A 22,648-nucleotide genomic window follows, 5' to 3' on the forward strand; every position below is an offset into this window, starting at 1 on the left:
CAATCCTGCTACTTCAGATAGTCTTTTTGCATGGAAACACTTAAAATAATTAAAACTAATCCTGAAGTTTTGACATAAGCAGAACATGGACTTCAATCTTCAAAGCAGTCAGGCCCCACAACTGTGTCAGTGCTGCCTTCCTGCCCTATAGACCCTGCCATGCATGGGAACTTGTACGCAAAGTGCTTACTGATGGCTCACTAATTCCTAGGGATGGAACAATGAGTTACAAGAGTTCCAGAATTTTTCACCCACTCCTTAACATTAAGAAAAACAATTATTTATAAAACTTAATATGTAATTTCCAAAAACAAATCCAGTAACTTGGCATGTGGCTCTACCAATACAATGTAAGTTCTACTCGTTTCTATAACTGAACGGATGATTAAAAAAAAAAAAAAATTAAGGAGAAAAAAAAGTCAAAGATGCAAAAATTGAGCAAGAACCATTACATCTAAGCCTAGAGAACTGTCTTCAAATCACCTCATGGCTCCCTAGAAAGGCTTTATCTACTGTCCCACAGTATTTGTCCCATAGGCAAGATTCTCAACCAAAAGAAAACGTATCAGAAGCCTAGACTGACACATCTTTATAGACCAAAGACAATCGTATGTCTTGTATGTAGCATTAGAAGTCATAAGTCATAAAGATTTTTTAAATTGTTGTAAAAATTATTTTCTAATTTATAATGTATAAGAATTCCAAAAATTAAAGGAGAAATGAAACACATAAACTCAAAGATACACTCTCAACTCTAGCCACTGCTGCAGCTGGTACCCTAAAAACAATACCAAAACATTCCTCTTCCTTAAGGACTAAAAGAGTTTCAGATTGAGGATGTTCCTACAAAAATACAAGGAAAAGAGCAGAGGAGAAGCTGAACTGAATGACTAACCCCCGAATTATAATTTAAAGAAAGAGTCAAGTAGTAAATTAGGTAGTGCTGTTAAAAGTGTAGTCCCTATACAAAGAAATGCTTATAGCTAATCCATTAAGATAAAAGTACAGAAATTAAGAGTAGGCATCTAGAAACTGACAGCAATTTAATAAAGAATTTTTATATATGTTGAATATAATAATAGCAATTTCTAGCAACTCATTATTTACATATATTACAAAGGACATTATTTACATATATTATAAAAGAATAAGACCATAACAAAGCGGAAATTTTAAAAACTGGATCTTTGGAGACACTCACTTCTGTGAAGATAGACTAGATGTACTTTTCCCTATTCCTCCAGATAAGTATAACTAAAAACTCTGACTAATGTATATAAAATAAAACTAATAAGACTCCTATGTGCAGAGAAAAAGGTAGAATGGCTAATGACCTCAGGCTTGGAGGAGAAACACAATGATGAGTTCCTCAGGTTTTATTTTTGCCTCATATATCCCAGGCTTGGAGTTGAAAACGCCAGTGTCATGGAAATGCCAAAGGGTGCAGCAAAAAAAAAAAAAAAAAAAAAACCCCTTTAGCCAAAGGACCACAAACGGCACAGCCTAGCAAGACAGAACATATTTTAAAAAAAATCCAATCTATTGTAGCCAAATATCACAGAAAAAAATTGTGGCCCTACCCCCACCAACACTAGCAAAGATCAGGTGGGTAGTCTTGACTTCCACACACTCACCAGGCTGTAAATAGCACTCCAAAACCCACTACTACGAAAGTGGTCTCAGAGAACACCAAGTAGGGACTTTCATCCACATCAGCCAGTAATGAGACCCCACCACCACCACTAAGACCACAGTGTCAGTGGAGACCAGGTGGAGAACCTGGACCTCCACCACTGTCTTGACAGTAAGGGGGCACTCTACCCCTCTGGTGTCAAAGGAGACTAAGTGGGGAGCCTGGACTTCTTGCCTTCACCTGGTAGTAACAAGGCACTGCCGTCCTCCCTTTCTTTGTCACAGCAGTGTCAAAGAAAGCCAGTTAAAACAGAAGGTTTAAATAAGATCCAGAGTCACATAACGTAAGTCCAGGTTTCAATCAAAAATCACTTATCATATCAAGAGCCAGGAAGAACCCAAACCGAATAAAAAATATATCAGTAGATGCAAACATCAAGATGACAGAGATGTAAGAATTATCTGACAAAGATTTTAAAGCAGCCAAGAAAGACATGCTTCAATAAGCAATTAGAAACATGCTTGAAACAAATTAAAAAAAAAAGAAAGAAAGAAAGAAAGAAAGAAAGAAAGCTTCAGCAAAGAAAGTCGCAGAGAAGAACTAGAAGATATAAGAATCAAACAGGATTTTTAGGGCTGAAAAATACAATTACTAACGTAAAAAGCTCAGCACCTAGGCTAACAAAGCAGAATGGAAGGGACAGAGGAAAGGAACTAGAATATAGAAAAAAACAGAAATTAATCAATTTGAACAACAGAAAATAGACTGAAAGAAAATGTACATATATTTAGGGACTTGTTTGAGACTACAACAAAAAATTTAACGTGGGTCACTGGAGTCTTGAAAGGAGAGGAGAAAGATGATGGGCTGAAAAAAAACACTTGTCAAATGACAGCAGATTGCTCATCAGAACCATAGAGGCCAGAAGGAAGTGACATAGTATCAAGTGCTGAAAGAAAAGAACTGTCAACCCAGAATTCTACACCAGTGAAAATATCCTTGAAGAATGATGGGGAAATCAAGACATTCTGACATGAAGGAAAACTAAGAGAATCTGTCACCAGCAGCCTTATTTTAAAAAAACGGCTAAAGGAAATTCTTAGAACAGACTTGATAAAGGAAGGAATCTTGAAACATTAAGAAGAACATGGCAAACAAAAATATGGGTAAATTCATCAAGTTTAGAAAACTCTTGAGTTTTCTAATTTATGTCCGACAGTAGAAGCAAAATGGTAATGATGTCTGATGTGGTTCTAAACATATGTAGAGGAAATATTTACAATAATTATAAACAGGGGAATGTAAAGGAAAATAGGTTTTCATACTTCACTGGAAAAGGTCAAATGATAAAACCATAAAACAATAAGTTATGTATATTTAGTGTTAATACCTAGACCAACCAGTAAAAAAACAAAAACAAAAACAAAAAACTACTAAAAAATACTCAAAAGCAGTATAGATATATCAAAATGTAATTCTAAAAGAAGTTCAAGGACTCCACAGGAAGGCAGGCAGGAAAAAGAAAACAGAGAACAGAAAACTGGAGAGATCAAACAGAAAACGAATATTAAAACAGCAAACTTAAGCCCTTAGATGTTAATGGTCTGTAAAGGAGGAGATGTTTATTTGGTGAAAAATCTGTATCTTCTGAAGCACACTATATAATTTAACTTGTATGGTCAGTTTATTCAAACACCATAATTACATGGAAACTTGAATAGAAGGAAAATGTTAATGGTCTAGATACACCAATAAAAAGATAGACACTGGCAGAGTGGATTAAAAAACACGAACATACTATATACGGACTACAAGGACTTTACTTCAAATATAATAATTTAGGCAGGTAGAAAGTAAAAGGACAGAAAAAGATTTATTGTGCAAATTACCAAAGGAAAGTAGGAGCAGCTACATTAAATCAGGTACAGTAGATTTCAGAGCAAAGAAAATATCTAGAGATAGACAGGACATTATAAAATGTAAAGGGGTCAACCCACCAAGAAGACATAGCATTCCTAAATGTGTATGCACCAAATAACAGAGCTACACAATATGCAAAGCAGAAGCTGATATAAACGAAAGGAGAAAAAGACAAATCCACAATTAGAGTTGGAGATTTCAACACACCTCTCTCAACAGGTGATAGAACTACACAGAAAATCAACAAGGATACAGAAACTCAGCACTACCATCAACCATGAGGACAGAGTCAGTATTTACAGAACACGTCATCCATAATAGCAGAATACACATTATTTTCAAGTGCCAAAGAACATATATCTAGATAAACCATATCCTGGGTCATAAAAACAAACCTCAACAAATTCATAAGAAATGAAATCACACAGAGTGTTTTCTCTAACCACAATGCAAACTAAAAACTAGTAATAAAGATAAAGAAAAATCTCCAAACACATGGAAACCACACTACAAACTCTACAAAATCATCCATGGGTCAAACAGGAAGTCTCAAGGAAAAAAAAAATACATTGAACTGAACGAAAACTAAAATACAACACATCAAGACAGTAAAAAAAAAAAAAAAAAAAAAAAGAAAACTACAAAAAGCTCTCATGAACACAGGTGCCAAATCCTTAACAAAATATTAGTAAATAAAGTTCAGCAATACATTTTTTAAAAATTATAAGGAATTTCCAAAGATGGTGGAGTATGGAGCTCCAAGACTCACTCCTTCTCCAAAACATCTAGGAAACAAGGAGGAACTGTCTGAAACAAAAGTTCTGGGGCTCCAGAGGTCAGGGAAGCACTGTACAACATCCGGGGACAAGTGGAACGAAGAGGCTGAGAAACTGCTCTAAAAAACTGTGAATAGCTTGCTCTGTGGGGGCCGCCAGTGCTCATCCCCCCAACTTTCGAGGTGAGCTGCTTTAGGGTCCAGTCCCTACTGGCTGCTGTGGAGGGAGAGGGAATGTGGAAGTCCTCTTCCCCAAGAACAGGACAGGGCACAGCTGAGGAGTGATCACAGCTTTTGATCAGCAAATTCGGATCACTGGGTCCCTTCTCTGAGCTGCTGTTTCAGCCCACACGAGACAGTGGCAGCCACTGTTTCAACTCTGCCCCCAATAGGGTGGAGATGGTGGAGGTTTGAAGACACAGTGCCTCCTTAATTTGTCTCCTTATTTGAAAGGGTAAGGGGTCCCAAAGAGCCAAAAACATCTTGAAAAAGAAAAACAAAGTTGGAGAACTCACACTTCCTGACTTTAAACCATGTCACAAAGAAACAGTAGACAAAACAGCATTGTATGGGCATAAAATATACTGACCAATGGATACAAATTGAGAGTTCAGAAATAGACCCCCACATCTATGGCCAAATGATATTTAAAAGGCTGCCAAGTTCACTCAACTGAGATAGAGCAGTCTCTTCACCAAATGGTGCCAGGAGAACTGGATATCCATATCAAAAACAATCAAAGAGGACCACTATCTCACACCATACACAAAAAAATTAACTCAAAATGGATCAAAGACATAAATATAAGAACCAGGACAATAAAGCCCTTAGAAGAAAATGTATGGAATGCGTCTTCAAGATCTTGTAGTGGGCAATAGTTTCTTAGACTTGATACCCAAAGGAACGAAAGAAAAAAATTATAAACAGGATCTCCTCAAAATTACACTTTTATGCTTCGAGGGACTTTGTCAAGAAAGTGAAAAAAGGCAGCCTACTCAATGGAAGAAAATATGTGGAAACCACATATCCAATAAGGGTTTAATATCCAGAATATAATATATATACCATATAAAAAATATATATTCTTTATTATTCTATATTATATTGTATATTGTATTTTATAATAATATAATAAAGAAAATATTCTATATTACATAAACAATATAATGTAATCTTATAATTCAACAATAAAAAGAGAAACAACCCAATTAAAATGTGGGCGAAAGACTTGAACTGACATTTTTCCAAAGAGGTAATAAAAATGGCTAAGAAGGACATGAAAAGATGCTCAACATCAATAGCTATTAGGGAAATACAAATCAAAACCACAATGAGATATCATTTCACACCTACTAAAATGACCAACATTAAACAAACAGAAAACAAAGTGTTGGAGAGGATGTGGAGAAACAGGAACACTTAACCACTGCTGGTGGGAATGTAAAATGGTACAGCTGCTGTGAAAGACAGTCTGGCGGTTCCTCAGGAAGCTAAGAATAGAATGGCATATGATCCAGCAATCCCGCTACTATATACTAAGAACTAAAAGCAGGAATGCGAACAGACATCTGCACACCCATGTTCACAGCAGCTGTTCACAACTGCCAAAAGATTGAAGAAACCCAAGTGTCCATCAACCAATGAATGGAAAAACAAAATGTGATACATACATATGATGGAATATTATTCAGCTGTAAGCAGGAATGAAATCCTGATACATGCAACAACATGGATGAACCCTAAGGACACTGTTTTGAGTGAAATAAGCCAGACACAAAATGACAAATACTGTATCATCTCACAGAGTGAGAATCTAGAATACAAGTTACCAGGGGATAGAAGGAGGGTAGAGAATGGGGAGCTGATGCTTAATTTGTACCAGAATTCCTAGTTAATTATAAAGGTTTGGAAATGGATGGTGATGATGGTAGCACATTATTGTGAGTGTAGTTAACAGCACTGAATTATATTTGTGAATGCGGATGAAAGGGAAGTGTTGGGTCTGTATGTTACTAAAAGGAAAGTCAGAAGATAAAACGTGAGACTGTATAACACGGTGAACCCTATTGTGGATGATGAACTGTGGCTAATAGTATAAATATAAGAATGCTCTTTCATGAATTATAACAAATGTACAATACTATTACAAGGGGTTACTAATAGGGTGGTATATAGCAAAAATACACCTAATGTAAATTATGGACTAGAGTTAACTAATATTTTAATATTCTTTCATCAATTGTAATAAAAGTAACACACTAATACAAAGTCCAACAATGGGGGGGGGTATGTGGGAACACTGAATTTTTTACATGACTTTTCTCGTAAACCTACAACTTCTCTAATAAAAAAAAAACAATAATTAAATAAACAAACAAACATCAGGCTAAGTGAAAGAAGCCAGGTGCAAAGTACTACATACTGTATGATTATATAAAATGTAAATATGAATACATTTATAGACAGATTAGTGGTTGTGTAGGGCTGGGGAAGGATAGAGGGATTGAGAGGTTAATGCTGAAGGGGTTTTTCTTCTTGGAGTAATGAAAATGTTCTAAAATTGACTGTGGTGATGAATGCACAGCTCTGTGATTATACTAAAAGCTACAGCCAAGAGGGACACTTGAGGAAAGCACAGAAGCTGCAGATGAGAGACAGCCATTGAAAGCAGACTTTTGCTCCAGAGAAGCTGAGAGAGGACAAATACCCCAAGTGCAACTAACAGTGACATTTTTGAGGAACTGCAGCCTAGAGAGAAACGTCCTGGGAGAAAGCCATTTTGAAACCAGAACTTTAGAGCAGACACCAGCCATGTGCCTTCCCAGCTAACAGAGGTTTTCCAGACACCACTGGCCATCCTCCGGTGAAGGTACCTGATTGCCGATTGTTACCTTGGACACTTTATGGCCTTAAGACTGTAACTGTGTAACCAAATATACCCCTTTTTATAAAAGCCAATCCATCTCTGGTGTTTTGCATTCCAGCAACATTAGCAAACTAGGACACTGGATGGATTGAATATGTGAATATATCTCAATAAAACTGTTTTAAAAAAATTATACACCATGACCATGTGGAGTTTATTCCAGGGATGCAAGGCTGGCTCAATAATCAAAAATCAATCAATGTAATCCACTACATCAACAGGTTAAAGAAAAATATCATGGTCATATCAATCAATGAAGAAAAATTATTTCACAAAATTTGACAACCATTCATGATAAAAACTCTTAGCTAACTAAGATGACAGGGGAACTTTCTCAACTTGACAAAGATCATCTACAAAAAACTACTATTATGCATAATGGTGACTGAATGCTTTCCCCCTAACGTGAAGAACAAGGCAAGGATGTTTCCTCTCTTCTCTCTTATTCAACACAGTGATGGACTAGCCAACGCAATATGGCAAAAAAAGGAAATAAAAGGCCTACAGATCAAAAAGGAAGGAATTAAACTGTCTCTATTTTCAGAAGACATGGTTGTTTACATAGACAATCCTAAGGAATCTAAAGAAAAACTCCTAGTACTAATAAGTGAGTTCAGAAAGATCACAGGATATAACATCGACATACAAAAATTAATTACATTTCTAAATACCAGCAAGGATCAAATGGGCACCAAAATTAAAAATATTACACCATTTACAATCACCCAAAAAATAGTTAGGTGTAAACCTAATGAAACAGGTACAGGATTTGTATGCTGAAAACTATACAATGTTGATGAAAGAAATCAAAGAAGATCTAAATAAATTGAGAGATTTGCTGTGCTTATAAATCGGAAGATACAACATAGTAAAGATGTCAGTTCTTCCCAAGTTCATATACAGGTTTAATGCAATTCCTATCAAAATACAGAAAGATTTTTTTTTGTAGATATAGACAAGATTATTCTACTAAGTATATTGAAAAGAATAAATCAAAATGGAACACTAAAAACAGCTAAAAATAGAATGGAAATTGCTAAAACAATTTTGAAAAAGAATAGAGAAATCAGTTCACCTAATTTCAAGACTTACCATATAGCTGTAGTAACCAAGACTCTGTGACACAGACATTAAAAGAACAGACTAGAGAACCCCAAAAGAGACCCATACAAATATGCCCAATTGATTTTTGATAAAGATACAAAAGCAATGCAATGGAGGAATGACAGCCTTCTCAAAAATTGTGCTAGAGCAACTGGACATCCATAGGCCATAAATAAATAAATAAATAAACCTTGAACTAAGTCTCTCTCCTTATACAAAAATTAACTCAAAATGGATCATGTAAAACATAAAACTATAAAACTTCTAGGAAAAAACATAAAAGAAAATCCTTGGGATCTAGGGCTACACAAAGAATTCTTAGACTTCACCCAAAACTCCAATCCTTACAAAAATAAATTGATAAAATGGACTTCATCAAAATTAGAAACAATTTGTCTGTAAAACACTCTGGGTAGAACCTCTTTTGTTGCTCAGATGTGGCCTTTCTCTCTCTAAGCCCAAAATGGCAAATAAATTCATTAACCTTCCTGCTACATGGGACATGACTACCAGGAGAGTGAATCTCTCTGGCAACATGGGAAACGACTCCCAGGAATGAGCCAGGCCCTGGCATCAAGGGACTGAAAACGCCTTCTTGACCAAAAAGGGGGAAAAGAAAGACAACAAAATAAGGTTACAGTTGCTAAGAGATTTCAAATAGAGTTGAGAAGCTATTCTGGAAGTTACTCTTATGCAAGCTCCAGCTAGACATCCTAAATGGCCACAGTATGCCAAGTCCTAACCAACAGTAGTCCCAAAATACCTAGGGCCCTATCTGAGACTCTATAAAAGTTTCACTTACTAAGTATATTTTTTGGAAACTTAAATCCACCAGAGTGTTCCTATGCCAGTCAAGCCCTAAAACCCAGAGGCAATAGCCTCTTTAAGAACATCAACCTGATGCAGCCCCCTTCCCCATAATGTCGACACCCCTTTACAATATGAACAAGTTAGGGTGGTCACTGCCTAGACACCCACGAAGATCCATAAAGTGATTGAATGAGGGGAAGGGGTAGCAATAGACAATATGGGATTTAACAAAGGATTATCAATACGAAATCTTTACATATATTAGATGCTAAGGTATTAGAATAGCTAGAAGGAAGTAACTGAAATGGTGATCTGTAACCCATAACATTCTTTAAAATTACCTATATAACCACTTGTCAAATCATACTTTGAAAGTTTAAAAAAATTCAGACCCACCCCCCGCCAAAAGATTCTGGGTGAAAAGACAAGCTACAGATAAATCACATATCCAACAAAGGACAAATATCCAGAATATATAAATAACTCTCAAAACTCAACACTAAAAAAAAAAAGACAATCCAATTAAAAAATGGGCAAAAGCCATGAAAAAACTTTTCACTAAAGGAAAGACACAGATGAAAAACATATGAAAAGATGCTCAATATCATTAGCCATTAGGAAAACACACATTAAAACCACAGTGAGATATCACTGCATACCTATCAGAATGGCTAAAATTAAAAACAGTGACAACACCAAATACTCATGAGGCCACGAAAAACTGGATCACTCATACATGGATGGTGGGAATGTAAAATATTACAGCCACTCTAGAAAACAGTTTGGCAGTTCCTTAAAAACTAAACACACAACTATCATCCAACCCAGCAATTACAGTCCTGGGCATTTATCCCAGAGAAATGAATACTTATGTTCACACAAAAATCTGTATATGAATGCTTATAGCAGCTTTATTCATAATAGCCAAACACTGAAAATAGCCTTACGTCCTTCAAAGGGCAAATGGTTACACAAACTGGTACATCTGTCCTAAGGCATACTATATGGCAGTAAAAAGGAATGAACTATTAATACACACAACAGTCTGGATCAATCTCCAGAGAATTATGCTCCATGAGAGAAAAAAAAAAAGCCAATTATAAAAGGTACTTTTTGCATGATTCCATTTGTATAATATTCTTGAAATGATAAAATTATAGAAATGGAGAACAGATTCATGGCTGCCAGGGGTTAAGAAGTACAGGAGGTGGGAAGGAAGTGGGAGTGGCTTTAAAAAGGCAAAATGAAGGACCAATGTAGTGATGGAAATACTCCGTTTCTTGACTGTATCAATGTCAATATGGAGTATGATATTGTTCTACAGTTTTACAGCATGTTACCAAAGGATGAAACTGGATAAAGGGTACATGGGATCTCTCTGTATTATTTCTTATAACTGCATATGGATCTACAATTACGTCAAAATAGAAAGTTAAAAAACAAAACAAAGACAAAAAACCTGGTCCTTCACCTCTGTTCTAAGGCTCACCACCCAAGTCTTAACATTTCCGAATGGACCTACCATCTTAGCAAACCTTCATTAATCTTGGCTTTGTAATGGACAAAGTGAGAACACACCTATGTTCTCAATTACACACACGCATGCACATACATATAATAGGTATATCTGATGAATGTACCAGAATGGCTAAAATTATCTGAGGCCACATAGATATAAACCTTATGATCAAGCAGGGAAACAGACAAAGGCATAAATCAACAATGAAAGGCTTTATAAAGGAGGTGGGATTTGAGTAAATCCTTGAACAAGAGAAAGCACTTCCACAAGTGGAGGTGGAAAGGGGATAATATATAAAAGAGAAGAGTCACAAATAAAGGCACAGAGCTGGAGATGAGCACTGTGCCTATAGAGAAAGAGGCATGTGTGTATTGTGATATCACAGAAACGAGATGGGATAAGCACTGTGGGGGTAGAGAGGGCCCCAAAAAGCCAGGGAGAAAAGTTCAAATGTCCCTTACTTAAAGAAGCCTTCCTCAGCAACCCAGGAAACCTAAAGCAGCAGCTTCCCAGCCCCCACCCCCCCACACACAGACACAGCCTCTCCAGTATCCTTTACTTTTTCTTTACAGCTCTCTCACAAGTTGAAATTATTATGTACTAATCACATGTTCAGTTGTTTTATGCTGTCCCTCTCCAGTTATCCTGAGCACCTATCACTGGGTTGGGCACACATTAAGCACTCAATACATATTAATTGAATAAATGAGCAAACAGTAAGCATTCACTCTTAGTTCTCGTCTACACAGCTGTCCCCCTCCTCTTCCTGCATTATCTGTGTAAGTCCCTTCACCTGGGTCCCTCTCTGACCCACTGCCTCTTTCATCTGATCTCTCCTCTTTCCTTCCTCCTCCACCCTTTGTCCAGCTCTTAACCCAACATTTAAAAATTTTTCAGTGTATTTTAAACCAGAGGTTCACAAATGCAATGTTGTGACACTTCAACCAATTAGGAAATGTATCCCAAGAAATCTGTTACTGAAAACAAAGTACGAAAGTTTACAACAGATGTGTGCATTACATTAAGAAACTAATAAAGAGCAGAAATAGGGTTGTCCCTGTTAACGCTTCACTTTCCTGAGTGAATCCCAAAATTGGATGATCCTATCTGTTCTGTGGAAAGCTGTCCACTGAAGACAGTCAGGACAGTACTACTCAAGGCTCTCAAGATTACAGAAAAAAAAAGAAAAAAGAAAACCAGGAAAGACTGAGAAACTATCACAGAACAGGGACTAAGAAGATTAAATGCAATGTGGTGCCTTGGAATAGGATCCTGGGACAAAAAGAGGCTGTTAATGGAAAAACTGGTGAAATCCATATATAAGTCTAGATTTAATAACTTTAGAAAGTAAAAAAGATATCAGTCATAACATATGATTAAGATTCAAATTTATCAAATGTTATTTTATAAGATTAAAAGAGAGAGAGAGACAGAGAGGGAACCTGAAAGTGAGCCAGAGCGAAACCCAGGCCTGGGTAGCTGGGACGCCACCTGGGAGGCTACAAATAGATCTATCTTCATTCTGACTCTGGTCTCATGTTCTCCCCTGACACCATGAGAATTACCTTGCTGGTAATTGCCTGAGATTAATAAGTTTTAATCCTCCTAGCACATTCACTCATTTACTCACAAGCATTTATTGAGTGCCTACTGTTTACTGGGCACTATAAAGACTCTGGTGATATATCGTTAGAAAAGAAAGACACCAACTCTGCTCTTATAAAGCTTAACACTCTATAGGGGGAAGCAAGGCATTTAACAAAGTATTTGTATAAATGGCGAGTGCTCGGAAGAGTTTTTCAGACTGCTTCACAAAGGATGCACCAAAGATACCACCAGCACATTTGTTAAACCCAGTTATCACTTGTGTTCTGAGTGTGTATCAGATTTCAAGGTGCACACCAAGTTAAAACAGATTCTGATTCAGTCCACTTTATTCTGCATTTCTACCAAATTCCCTCACAGAGGATGTTGCTAGTCCACGAACCACACTTTGAAAACATGATTTTAAAGTACCATGGAAACATCCTCAAACTATCGTGCAAAATCATCCATGGTACACACCAGTACTGTCCAACGGTAGCGACTCAACACATGTGGCTACTGAACACTTGAAATGTAGCTAGTGCGACTGAGGAGCTGAATTTTTTATTTAATTTAAATTTAAATGGCCACATGTGGTTAGTAACTACCACATTGGGCAGCCTAGGTATAGACAACGCACAGCTGTGATGTAAAGAGTGCTGGACTAACACAGCGTAGGTTTGAACCCCAGTTCTGCCGCTTATTACCTGGGAAAATTACAACTTCTTAGAGCCTCAACTTCTTCATTTCTGAAATGAGGACTAGAACCCCTTACCTCTCGAGGTTCTTGGCAGGAATTATTATAAAGCAAGGTATTAAACATAAGGTTTGATTACAGTGACATTCTCTGCACTCCAGAAACAGTTCACAATCACAAAGATTACTCTGCCTATTTATTGCCCACACCTGCCAGAAAATGCCAAGCACGTTTAGCTGAAGGGTTGGTTAGTTCACTGGCTTCTGAGAATGAAACCAAGGTTGTAAGTTTGGGTTTCGGGGTTTTTTTGGGGGCCGGGGGGGCACCTTCACCTAGCAAGGTTGATCAGGTAGCTGAAGCAATGACAATGCAAATTATCACAATTCCTGGTAAATTTGTAAATGGTTAATGTATTGACTTCGAGTAAGTGACATTTCATTCATTCATTCTTCCAGGAAGGACTGCACACTACCCAAAGCCCTCTACTTTCCATCCACAGATGGCTAATTCAGAGTCCGTTCCTCTTCGGGGCAGCGGGCCGGGAAGCCCCCGCCTCCGGCCGCCGGCGTGTCTTCCCCTCCCCCGCCGCGCCGGCCCGGCGAGGGTCAGCCTGGCACCGCGGCTACAAGTACCGCACGACGGAACTCAGGAGCCATATTTAACTATATATTTGGTCAATAAAACAAACTTCCGTCTTGTGAAGAAAAACGGTTCTAACTCAATGTCAAACTAGGACGGAAACTCGCTGCTTTCCACAGCTGCCGACCAGAGACGCTGCGCGTCCAGCGGCCCCTGAGTCCCCGACCCGGACCCCGCGCCGAGCACGCCCGCGTCCCGGCCCACAGCAGCGCCGGCCACAAAGGGACAGGGGTACGCGGACGCGGTCGGGCCTCCTCCTCCTCCTCCTCCTCCTCCTCCCCTCCTCCGAACCCGCGCGAGCGGCCGCGGCTCCCGGACATCCCGAACGCAGGCAGGCACTCACCTCAGTCAGCGCGCGGGCGGCGGCGGCGAGCGCTCCTCGGGCCGGCCCGGGCGGTCGCGGCGCGGTCCCGCGGGCCGCAGCGCGGGCGCTATTCTGGGGCCGCCGTCCGCCGCGCCGCCTCCTCGGCCACTGCCGGCTGCTCCCCCGGCGAGCGGGCGGGCCCGGCTCCGGCCCCGCCTCCACCGCCACCGCGCCCGCGCCCGCCTCCGCGAGTTCGGCGCGCTATTCAGGGCCGCCCCGCATACTGCCGCTGCCCCTCTGTCGGGGCTGCATCAACGCCGCTGACTAAAGCCGCAGGGCCGCCCGCGCAAGCAGCTCCGGCACGGCCCTCCCCGCACGCCGCGTGCTCCGCAGCGGCGGCCCGTGCGGCTGCGCGGGGGAGGCGGGGGCGCCGTGCCTCACCCGGATACGCCTCTTCCCTCCACCACTCTCCCCCGGCAAGCCCCCTTCGGAGCTGCGGCGCTTCCCTCGGGGCCCGGGAGGTTCGCGTTTCTGCCCCTCCCTGGCCGAGCAGCGGGGAATGGCGGCGGCCGGACGAGGGCCCCCAGCCGCGCGGTCGGCCGTGTCTCGGATTTGGAGGTCACGGTTGCGACGGTCTCGGCCTTGCGGTCCGGACCCGGTGGTTTCCACTTCAACTTGTGTGCTGACAAAGAGGCTGCGGCAGAAGTAAAATAAAACTCGGGCCGTTTCACGTCGAGCAGATCACGAGATGGTAGAAAATGGAGGTGCCCTCACCGCGCCGAGGAGGCCCTTGTATAGGCTCCCGGGCCGCGGCCACGGCCGCTGCTGACCCGGGTGGGGCTACCCGGGAGTGGCCGAGGAGGGCTTGAAGCTGGGGAATTGGCGGCGGCGCCTTGGTCCGGCACTACTGAACCGTGCGCCCTGCGACGGGGATGCCGGGAGATCCAAGACCCGGGATAGGTGGGAGAAGGGAGGCCACCGCCCGGCACCGCCGAAGGAGGCAGCCAGGACTGAGGGTACAGAAACGACCGGGTTCCCTGCAGAATGGGGACTGTCTCAGGAATTGTCTCTTGCGCAGTGCCCTTAGAGGGGCCCTACCGTGGTATACCCCCTAGGAAAAACTCCACCTTGGCACTAATTCCAATACCCGCTCCTAACTTACCCTGAATAGTAAAAGACAAAAACCTGGTCCTCTATCATTCACACTGGGCATAACCAACCATTCTTTTAATAAATTAATTTGCTACTTAAATCATTCAGAGGTTTGTGTCTGTTGCTTGCTAAGAACTGGAATATTAAGAGGCTATTTAATATTTGTAATAGTATTTAAATTTTCCCTTTTTAAGTTTTAAATATATGTCGTGTATGTTCACAGAGAGTCAAATGGCTGTAAGCAAAAACTTTTACCAAAGATTATCTCTGAAGTTTTATTATCCTGTTTTGTGTTTATCTACGTTTTCCACATATTCTAAAATAAAAGTAAAAAGTTGCTTTTTTAATGTACTTGAATATTTTGAGACAGAAAGTCAATCATGGTTAGCCTGTTAATGTACCATAAGTATACTTCACTGTGAAATAAGGATATATCTCTTTTTAAAATACTATGTCTTGGTTGATTGCATACTTTGGATGGATTATATGGTATGTGAATATATCTCAATAAAATTTGCAGAAGAAAAAAATACCATGTCTTGGAAGAAAAGATTTGCAAATCATGTATCTGATTGTCTTTGTTTGCCAGGGCTGCTGTAACAGAGTACAACAGACTAGTTGGCTTAAACAACAGGAATTTATTGTCTCACAGTTTTGGAAGCTGCGAGTCTTAATAAAGATGTCAGCAGGATCACACTTTCTCTGAAGTCTATAGAGTTCTGTTGGTGGCTTACAGGCAATCCATAACTCAGTCTCTATATCACATGGCCATCTGTCTCCTTTTGCCTCTTACTCCTGTGTCCAGATTTCTCCTGACCATGTCCAAATTTCCTCTGCTTGTAAGAGCTCCAATCATACTGGATTAAGGCCCACCTGAATCATTTTGGCCTCACCTTAACTAATAACATCTTCAAAGATCCTAGTTACAAATGGGTTCACAACTACAAGACTAGGGGTTAGGATTTGAACTAGACTTTGTGGGGGACATGATTCAATCCATAACACTGAAGAAGGACTTATAGCCACAATATATAAAGAACTCTTACAATTCAATAATAAGAGACCAATAATCCAATCAAAAAATGGACAAAAGAGTCAAAAAGACATTTTACCAAAGAAGATATTTAAATGTCAAAGTACATGATCAACATCATTAGTCATTGGGGAAATACAAATTAAAACACAAATGGGAAAGCATTTCACAACCACTACAATGGCTCTAATCAAAAAGACAGATAATAGCAAGCATTGGTGAAGAGAAGGAGAAATTGAATCCTTGTACGTCACCAGGTACAATGATGGAGCCACTTTGGAAAAAAATTGGGCAGGTTCTTAAAAAGTTATACATAAAAGAACCACATGATCCAAAATTCTCTCCTATACCCAAGATAATTGAAAACATGTCCACACAACAATTTGTATGAGAATGTTCATAGCGGGGTTACTTCTAATAGTCAAAAAGTGGAAACAACCCAAAAGTCCAGCAACTGGTGAATGGATAAACATGTGGTATATGTATACGATGGAATATAATTCAATGATATAAAGGAATAAGGTACTGATACAAGATGTAACACCAAGGATCCTCAAAAACAATAAGTGAAAGAAGCCAGAAACAAAAGAGCACATATAGTATGATGCCATTTGTATGAAATGTCTAGAAAAGGCAAATCCATTCATTCAATTAGTGGTTGCCTGGTATGATGGTAAGGAAGAGAAATGATTGCAAAGGGATATAAAATCTTTGGGGGTTAATAGAAATGCTCTGAAATTGGATTGTGGTAATGGTTGTACATCTCTGTGGAATTACTAAAAATTATTGAATTATGCATTTGAAACAAGTGAATTTCATGTTATATCAATAAACTCAGTAAAGCAAGTGGGGGGAAAAAAGTCTTTGTGTACTCAGGACAACAGTATCTCTTTGATCTAGTTGCAACCAGTTCTAATTAAAAAAAAAAAAAAGCCTTTAAAACAAATGCGTTTTTGGCAAGTGCCAAATAATGCTCCCTCACTATAATGGAAAATATGATTGTGTGCTGTTTGCATTATACAATAAGATATACTTTTTGCAACTGGTCGTATAACCAAGCACAATTACCTTTCAACACCCCAGTCTACCCACACCTATTCAAGATCATATTATAAAAATGTATCTCCACTGTACCCACAAAGAGAACAAAAAATGTGGTAGAAAAGAATACGCATGCTTGAGAGCAGGAAGGAACTGGATGCCTGATGACAGACTGAATATTTGCCAAGAAGGAAGGGGTGAAAGGGCACAGAGCAGGGAATACAAAGTTAAGGACACAGACATAATCTTTCTCAATGTTCTTCTTCCACTGTGTGCCCCAGGGCTCTTTGGCTTCCTCTAGCTGTGGAAGCCAACAACATATGCCTCAGCCAGAGCACTGCCTTTGGGCTGATAATGGTATGACGTGGGATTTTTCTTCATAATGTTTTATGGCATTTTTAGGATTGTTCATGATTTCTATGTTTTTACCAAGGAAGAACTTAATCCCCAGAAGTTTAATGGAGACCCATTGAACATTGGACCATCCCACACCAGGTCATCTATTTTACCTGCCCTGACAGTCCCAGGGGGACCACAGCCCCTGAGAGGCATGCCAGGAGAAGGGCTCCTTTGAGCTAATCATTAACTCAGTGCATTGTTTCTATAAGGCCCTCTTTAAAAATGTTATCAGAATGATGCTAATATTCTTTTAATTTGGGAATAAAGTCTGTTCACAATTAGCTGGAAAGCAAGTTAATGGCTCCTAGGATGGGTTAGTTTTATCAGGGAGATGTGAGAGATTGCCTAAATTAGGGGAAACTGCCAAAGGATAATTGACACATTGCAGGAGGGCAGAAGGAGAGAATGGGTCTATTATATAGAATTGTGTGCCAAGTCCCCTGCCAGGGTAGGGAAGAACAGAAAACAGTGATATTAAAAGAGGGACGAGCAAAGACAAGCCCACACGAGTCAAATGACACGAAGCATGTGGCAATCATGCAATACACATAAGCGCTATCATTTTTAATTAATTTTTACTCTTTGTCCGTGCTTCTGCCAGCCAAAGAGCCGGCAGCCCAGCCTTGTGCCTGAAGCCTCTGGGACGTGGTTGCACTTCCTCCTCCCATTGGCTCCCCTGCCATGGACATCAGCACCGCTGAGGTCACTGTTCTGCTTTGGGGCCCAAGAACACAGGGGGCAAACTGGATGGAGGCAGGAGCCTGGGTCCTCTCATCTGCTGGGTGTTGGTCGTCTGTAAGGTCCAGCAGTGAGAGCATGTCAGGGCATGATAAGGGCAGCCCTGGGGGCATGAAGGTGGAATCAGAAGTAGCCAGGAGAGCACCATAGCCTTGGATCTGGTAATGAGAGCAGTGTGTTTTGTAAGGCACCAGGATAAGTAACTAACTAATAGTCGTAGAACACTACAGGATGGCTTTATCTAAAAGCCCCAAGTCCCAGAGGCTTAAAACTCCACAAGTTTCTTTCTGGCTGGCACTCCATGTCCTTTGAGGGTTAATGTGGGCTCTGCTCATCATCATGGACCCAGGCTGAAGAAGAAAGAATCCATAGCAGCACATGGCTCCGCATTGATCCAGGCAGGAGGAATGGCACATGGTGAATTGCACACTGTGTCTTAACACTTCCTCCCCAAGTGTTTATTTAGCATGTGATTCAATGGCCAAATAAAATTATGTGACCATATCTAACTTCAAAGGAGGCAGGAAAATGCAATAAATCCCAGTATATCCCCAGAAAGCAGAGAGCTGGAAACATTTGGAAAACAACATCAATGAATATCAACAGGGTCAAACTTGGAGAAAAACTCTTTTAAATTATATATTTTGAAATAATTATAGATTCCCAAGAAGTTGTAAAAGTTGTACAGAGATGTCCTTTGTACCCTTCATCCAGTTTCCCCACTGGTTACATCTTACATACCTATAGTACAGTATCAAAACCAGGAAATTGGTTTTGGTACAATGTGTATGAATACTTCTATACCATTTTATCATGTTTGGATTCCTGCAACTAACCCCAGAATCAAAATGCAGAACTATTCCATCATTGTAGTCATACCCAAACCTCCCCCCATCTCTAACCCCTGGCAACTGCTAATCTGTTCTACATCTCTATAATATCATTATTTTAAGAATGTTATATAAGTGGAATCAAATAGTCTGTGACCTTTTGGACTGACTTTTTTCAATCAGTATAATGCCCTTGCATGTATGTAATTGGATCATGCTTTTTAATATCCACTCTGCCAATATCTGTCTTTCAATTGGTGAATTAGGTCACTGACATTTAATGGAATTATTGATATGTTAGGGCTTAAGTCTGCCATTTTAATTTTGTTTTCTGTTTGTTCCCTCTGTTTTTCATTTCTTTGTTTTCTTTTTCTTGACTTCTTGTGGATTACTTGAAAATTTTTTAGAATTCTATTTTGACTTATCTATACTGTCGTTAAGTGTATCACTTTGAATAGATTTTCTTTACTGGTTCCTCTAGGTATGATATTATATAAAGATAACATCACAGTCTACTGATGTCTTCAGTGAAGTATAGAAACCTTACCTCCCTTTAAGACCCTTTATCCTCCCTCATTTATGATATAATTGTCTTAAATATTTCCTCTAGATACTTCGAGAGCCATATAAGACAATATTGTGATGTTTGCTTTAACTCTCAAACATAATTTAGAAAACTCAAGAGGAGAAGGAAAGTCCATTATATTTATCTATACTTTACTTTCTGTTTCTGTTTCTTCCTTCCTAATGTTCCAAGATTCCTTCTTTTATCATTCCTTTTCTGTTTCAACAACTTTCTTTAGCCATTTTTTAAAGGTAGATCCATTGGCAACAAATCCTTTTGGTTTTCCTTCATCTGAAAATGTCTTTATTTCTCCTTCATTCCTGAAGGATAATTTTGCTGGATATAGAATTTGAAGTTGATTATTTTCTTTCAGCAGCATGGTTTCTGAAGAGAAATATACTGTCATTCAAATTGGTTTTCCCTATTGGTAAGCTGTCATTTCTCTCTGGCTGTTTTCAAGTTTTGTTTCGTTTGTGTTTAGTTTTCATACCTGTGATCATGATGTGTCTTGGCATGGGTTTCTCTACATTTACCTAGTTTGAGTTTCATTCAGTTTCCTGATCTGTAGATTTATATCTTTTTGCCAAATTTGGGTAATCTTCAGTCATCATTTCTTTAAATACTTTTTTTAGTCCACCCTCTTTCTCCTCTCCTTCCAGGACACCAATGACAAAAATGTTAGATCTCTTGTTATAGTCCCTCAGGTCCCTGGATTTGGCTCATTTTCTTTATAAGTCTATTTTCTTTCTGTTGTTCAGATTGCATATATTCTTTTATTCTATCTTTAAGTTCATTGATTCTTTCCCCTAACCTCACCATTCCACTGTTGAGCCAATCCACTGAGTTTTTATTTTGGTATTGCATTTTTTCAGGTCTAAAATTTGATTCTCCTTTATAGCTCCTGTTTCTTTGCTGAGACTTCCTGGGTTTTTCTGTTTTTTTTTTTTCATTTGTTTCAAGAGTATTTGTAATTGCTCATTGAAACATTTTTATATCTGCTTTACCATCTTTGTCAGATAATTTCAACAGCTGTGTCATCTTGGCATTAGCATCTGTTGATTGTCTTTTCTAATTCAAATTGAGATTTTCCTGGTTCTTGAATATGACAAGTGATTTTTAATGTGATCTTGGACACTTTTGTACGATTTTATGCACCTTATTTAAATTTTCTGTTTTAGCATGTATCCTCTGACATTGAGGCCAGCAGGGTAGGGGCTACCTTACCTTGTTACTGCCAGTTGGGATGAAAGTCCAGGTTTCCCAGTTGGCTTCTTCTGCACCTCAGGGTAGGGTGCCTCATTACTGTTGGGCAAGTGGAATTTCAGGGTCCCCTACTAGGCCTCTGCTGACACCACCCTGGCTGGGAGGGGGACCAGTGCCTTGTTACTGCTCCACAAAAGGCCTCCATTGACACTGTAAGAGCAGGACCTCCCCTTACTACTGGATGATGGTGAAAGTTCCAGCTTCTTATTTGGCCCCCTGTCACAGTCGGAGAGGAAGAGGGATGCCTCATTACTGTGAGCTGAGGGTGAAAGTGTAGGATCCCCATATGTTCTCCACTGACACCATGGAGGGGGCCTCATTACCACCAGGCAGGGATGCAAGTCTTGGCACCCCACTTAGTCCTCTCTAATACCACCCCAGAAAAGGGTGGAGGATGTGCACCTTGTTACAACAATGTGAGATGGAAATCCAGGCTCTCTATTTGGCCTTGGCTGACAGGTGTGAGAGTTAGGCCACACTGTTTACTGCAGTGTTTGGCCAGTGTAAAGCAGTCATTGTCTAGAAGTTCTGTCTTGCTAGATTTCTGCAATGTTTGGCTAGAGAGAGCAACTTTCTTGGGGCTTTTAAAAAATCTTGGGGCTTTTAAAAAATCTGGGTTTCCAGGTTGCCAGCTTCTCCAGCACTCAGTCTGGGACATATGAGGCAAAAAGAAAACCCAGGGAACTGACTGACCTGTTGTTCCTCTGATCTGAGACAGTTGCCTTCTTCTCTCTACCTTTCATAGTTTTCTTATGTTTGTTTTATAAACACCATCCAGAGTTGTTAGAGGTACTTAGCAAGAGGAATAAGGAGAAGTATAATCCATCCACTATTCCATCTTGGTCTGGAACCAGAAGTAGAGAATAACTTTTTAAAACATAAATTAAAGTAGATTGCAGATTATTCCTACAAAACTGTCAGTCCTACTTACTTGTATTCCAATAGGCTGTCTTGAGTAAGAGAGAACAATGAAGATTTACTACTGGTATATTGGTGATTCCACACATACACATATACTCTGGACATTCATGTTTATCACAGTGGTAAAAAAAAAATGCTGGAAACTGCTAGATCAGTGACTCGGTAGGCTGAGGTCAGCAAGTATGGAGGAGTGGAGAAGTTTGAGCAGTCAGTGAGAATAAGCCTCAAGTGTTACTGGAAGAACAGCCTCATTTTGATAAGACCCAGGATATACCATTCAGACACATGGCCCATGAATGGTCAAGAGGGTAATAGGCAGAAATAAACCTAAGAAGCTGAAAATACAAGAGTCAGACAATCATCAAAATGATTTTTTTTTTTTAATTTTAAGGAAAGAAGTCAGTATAGAAAGAAACCCTAAGTCCATGTACTGGTTTGCTAATGTTTCCATTATGCAAAATACCAGAAATGAATTGGCTTTAATAAAGGGGGGTTTATTTAGTTACACAGTTACAGTCCCAAGGCCATAAAAGTGTCCAATCTAAGGCATCAACAATAGGGTATACCTTCACCAAAGAAAAGCTGTCGGCATCTGGAAAACCTCTGTTAGCTAGGAAGGCACATGGCTGGTATCTGCTGGTCCTGGGTTGTGTTCTACCTCCTCTCTCAGCTCCTGTGTATTCTTGGTTCTTTCTCCCAGGACATTTCTCTCTAAGCACCTGAGAGTCCTGCCTTAGCGTATTTCAGGGCAAACTCTGGGCTTCATCTCTTAGCTAAATATCCTTCTGTCTGCAT

At 39.8% G+C, this 22,648-nt stretch overlaps 1 protein-coding gene across 1 annotated transcript in view; it reads right to left on the reverse strand.

Annotated features, from left to right (window-relative positions):
• Positions 1-14,569, reverse strand: part of GALNT1 (polypeptide N-acetylgalactosaminyltransferase 1) — a 169,604-nt gene extending 155,035 nt beyond the window's left edge. Inside the window, exon 1 of the mRNA XM_037805653.1 lies at positions 13,951-14,569. The gene's annotated coding sequence lies outside the window, so the exon portion shown is untranslated. The remainder of the gene's footprint in view (positions 1-13,950) is intronic.
• Between the last annotated feature and the right edge of the window lie 8,079 nt (positions 14,570-22,648).

The sequence above is a fragment of the Choloepus didactylus genome, chromosome 16 (genome assembly GCF_015220235.1).
Source record: "Choloepus didactylus isolate mChoDid1 chromosome 16, mChoDid1.pri, whole genome shotgun sequence".
Classification (NCBI taxonomy): domain Eukaryota; kingdom Metazoa; phylum Chordata; class Mammalia; order Pilosa; family Megalonychidae; genus Choloepus; species Choloepus didactylus.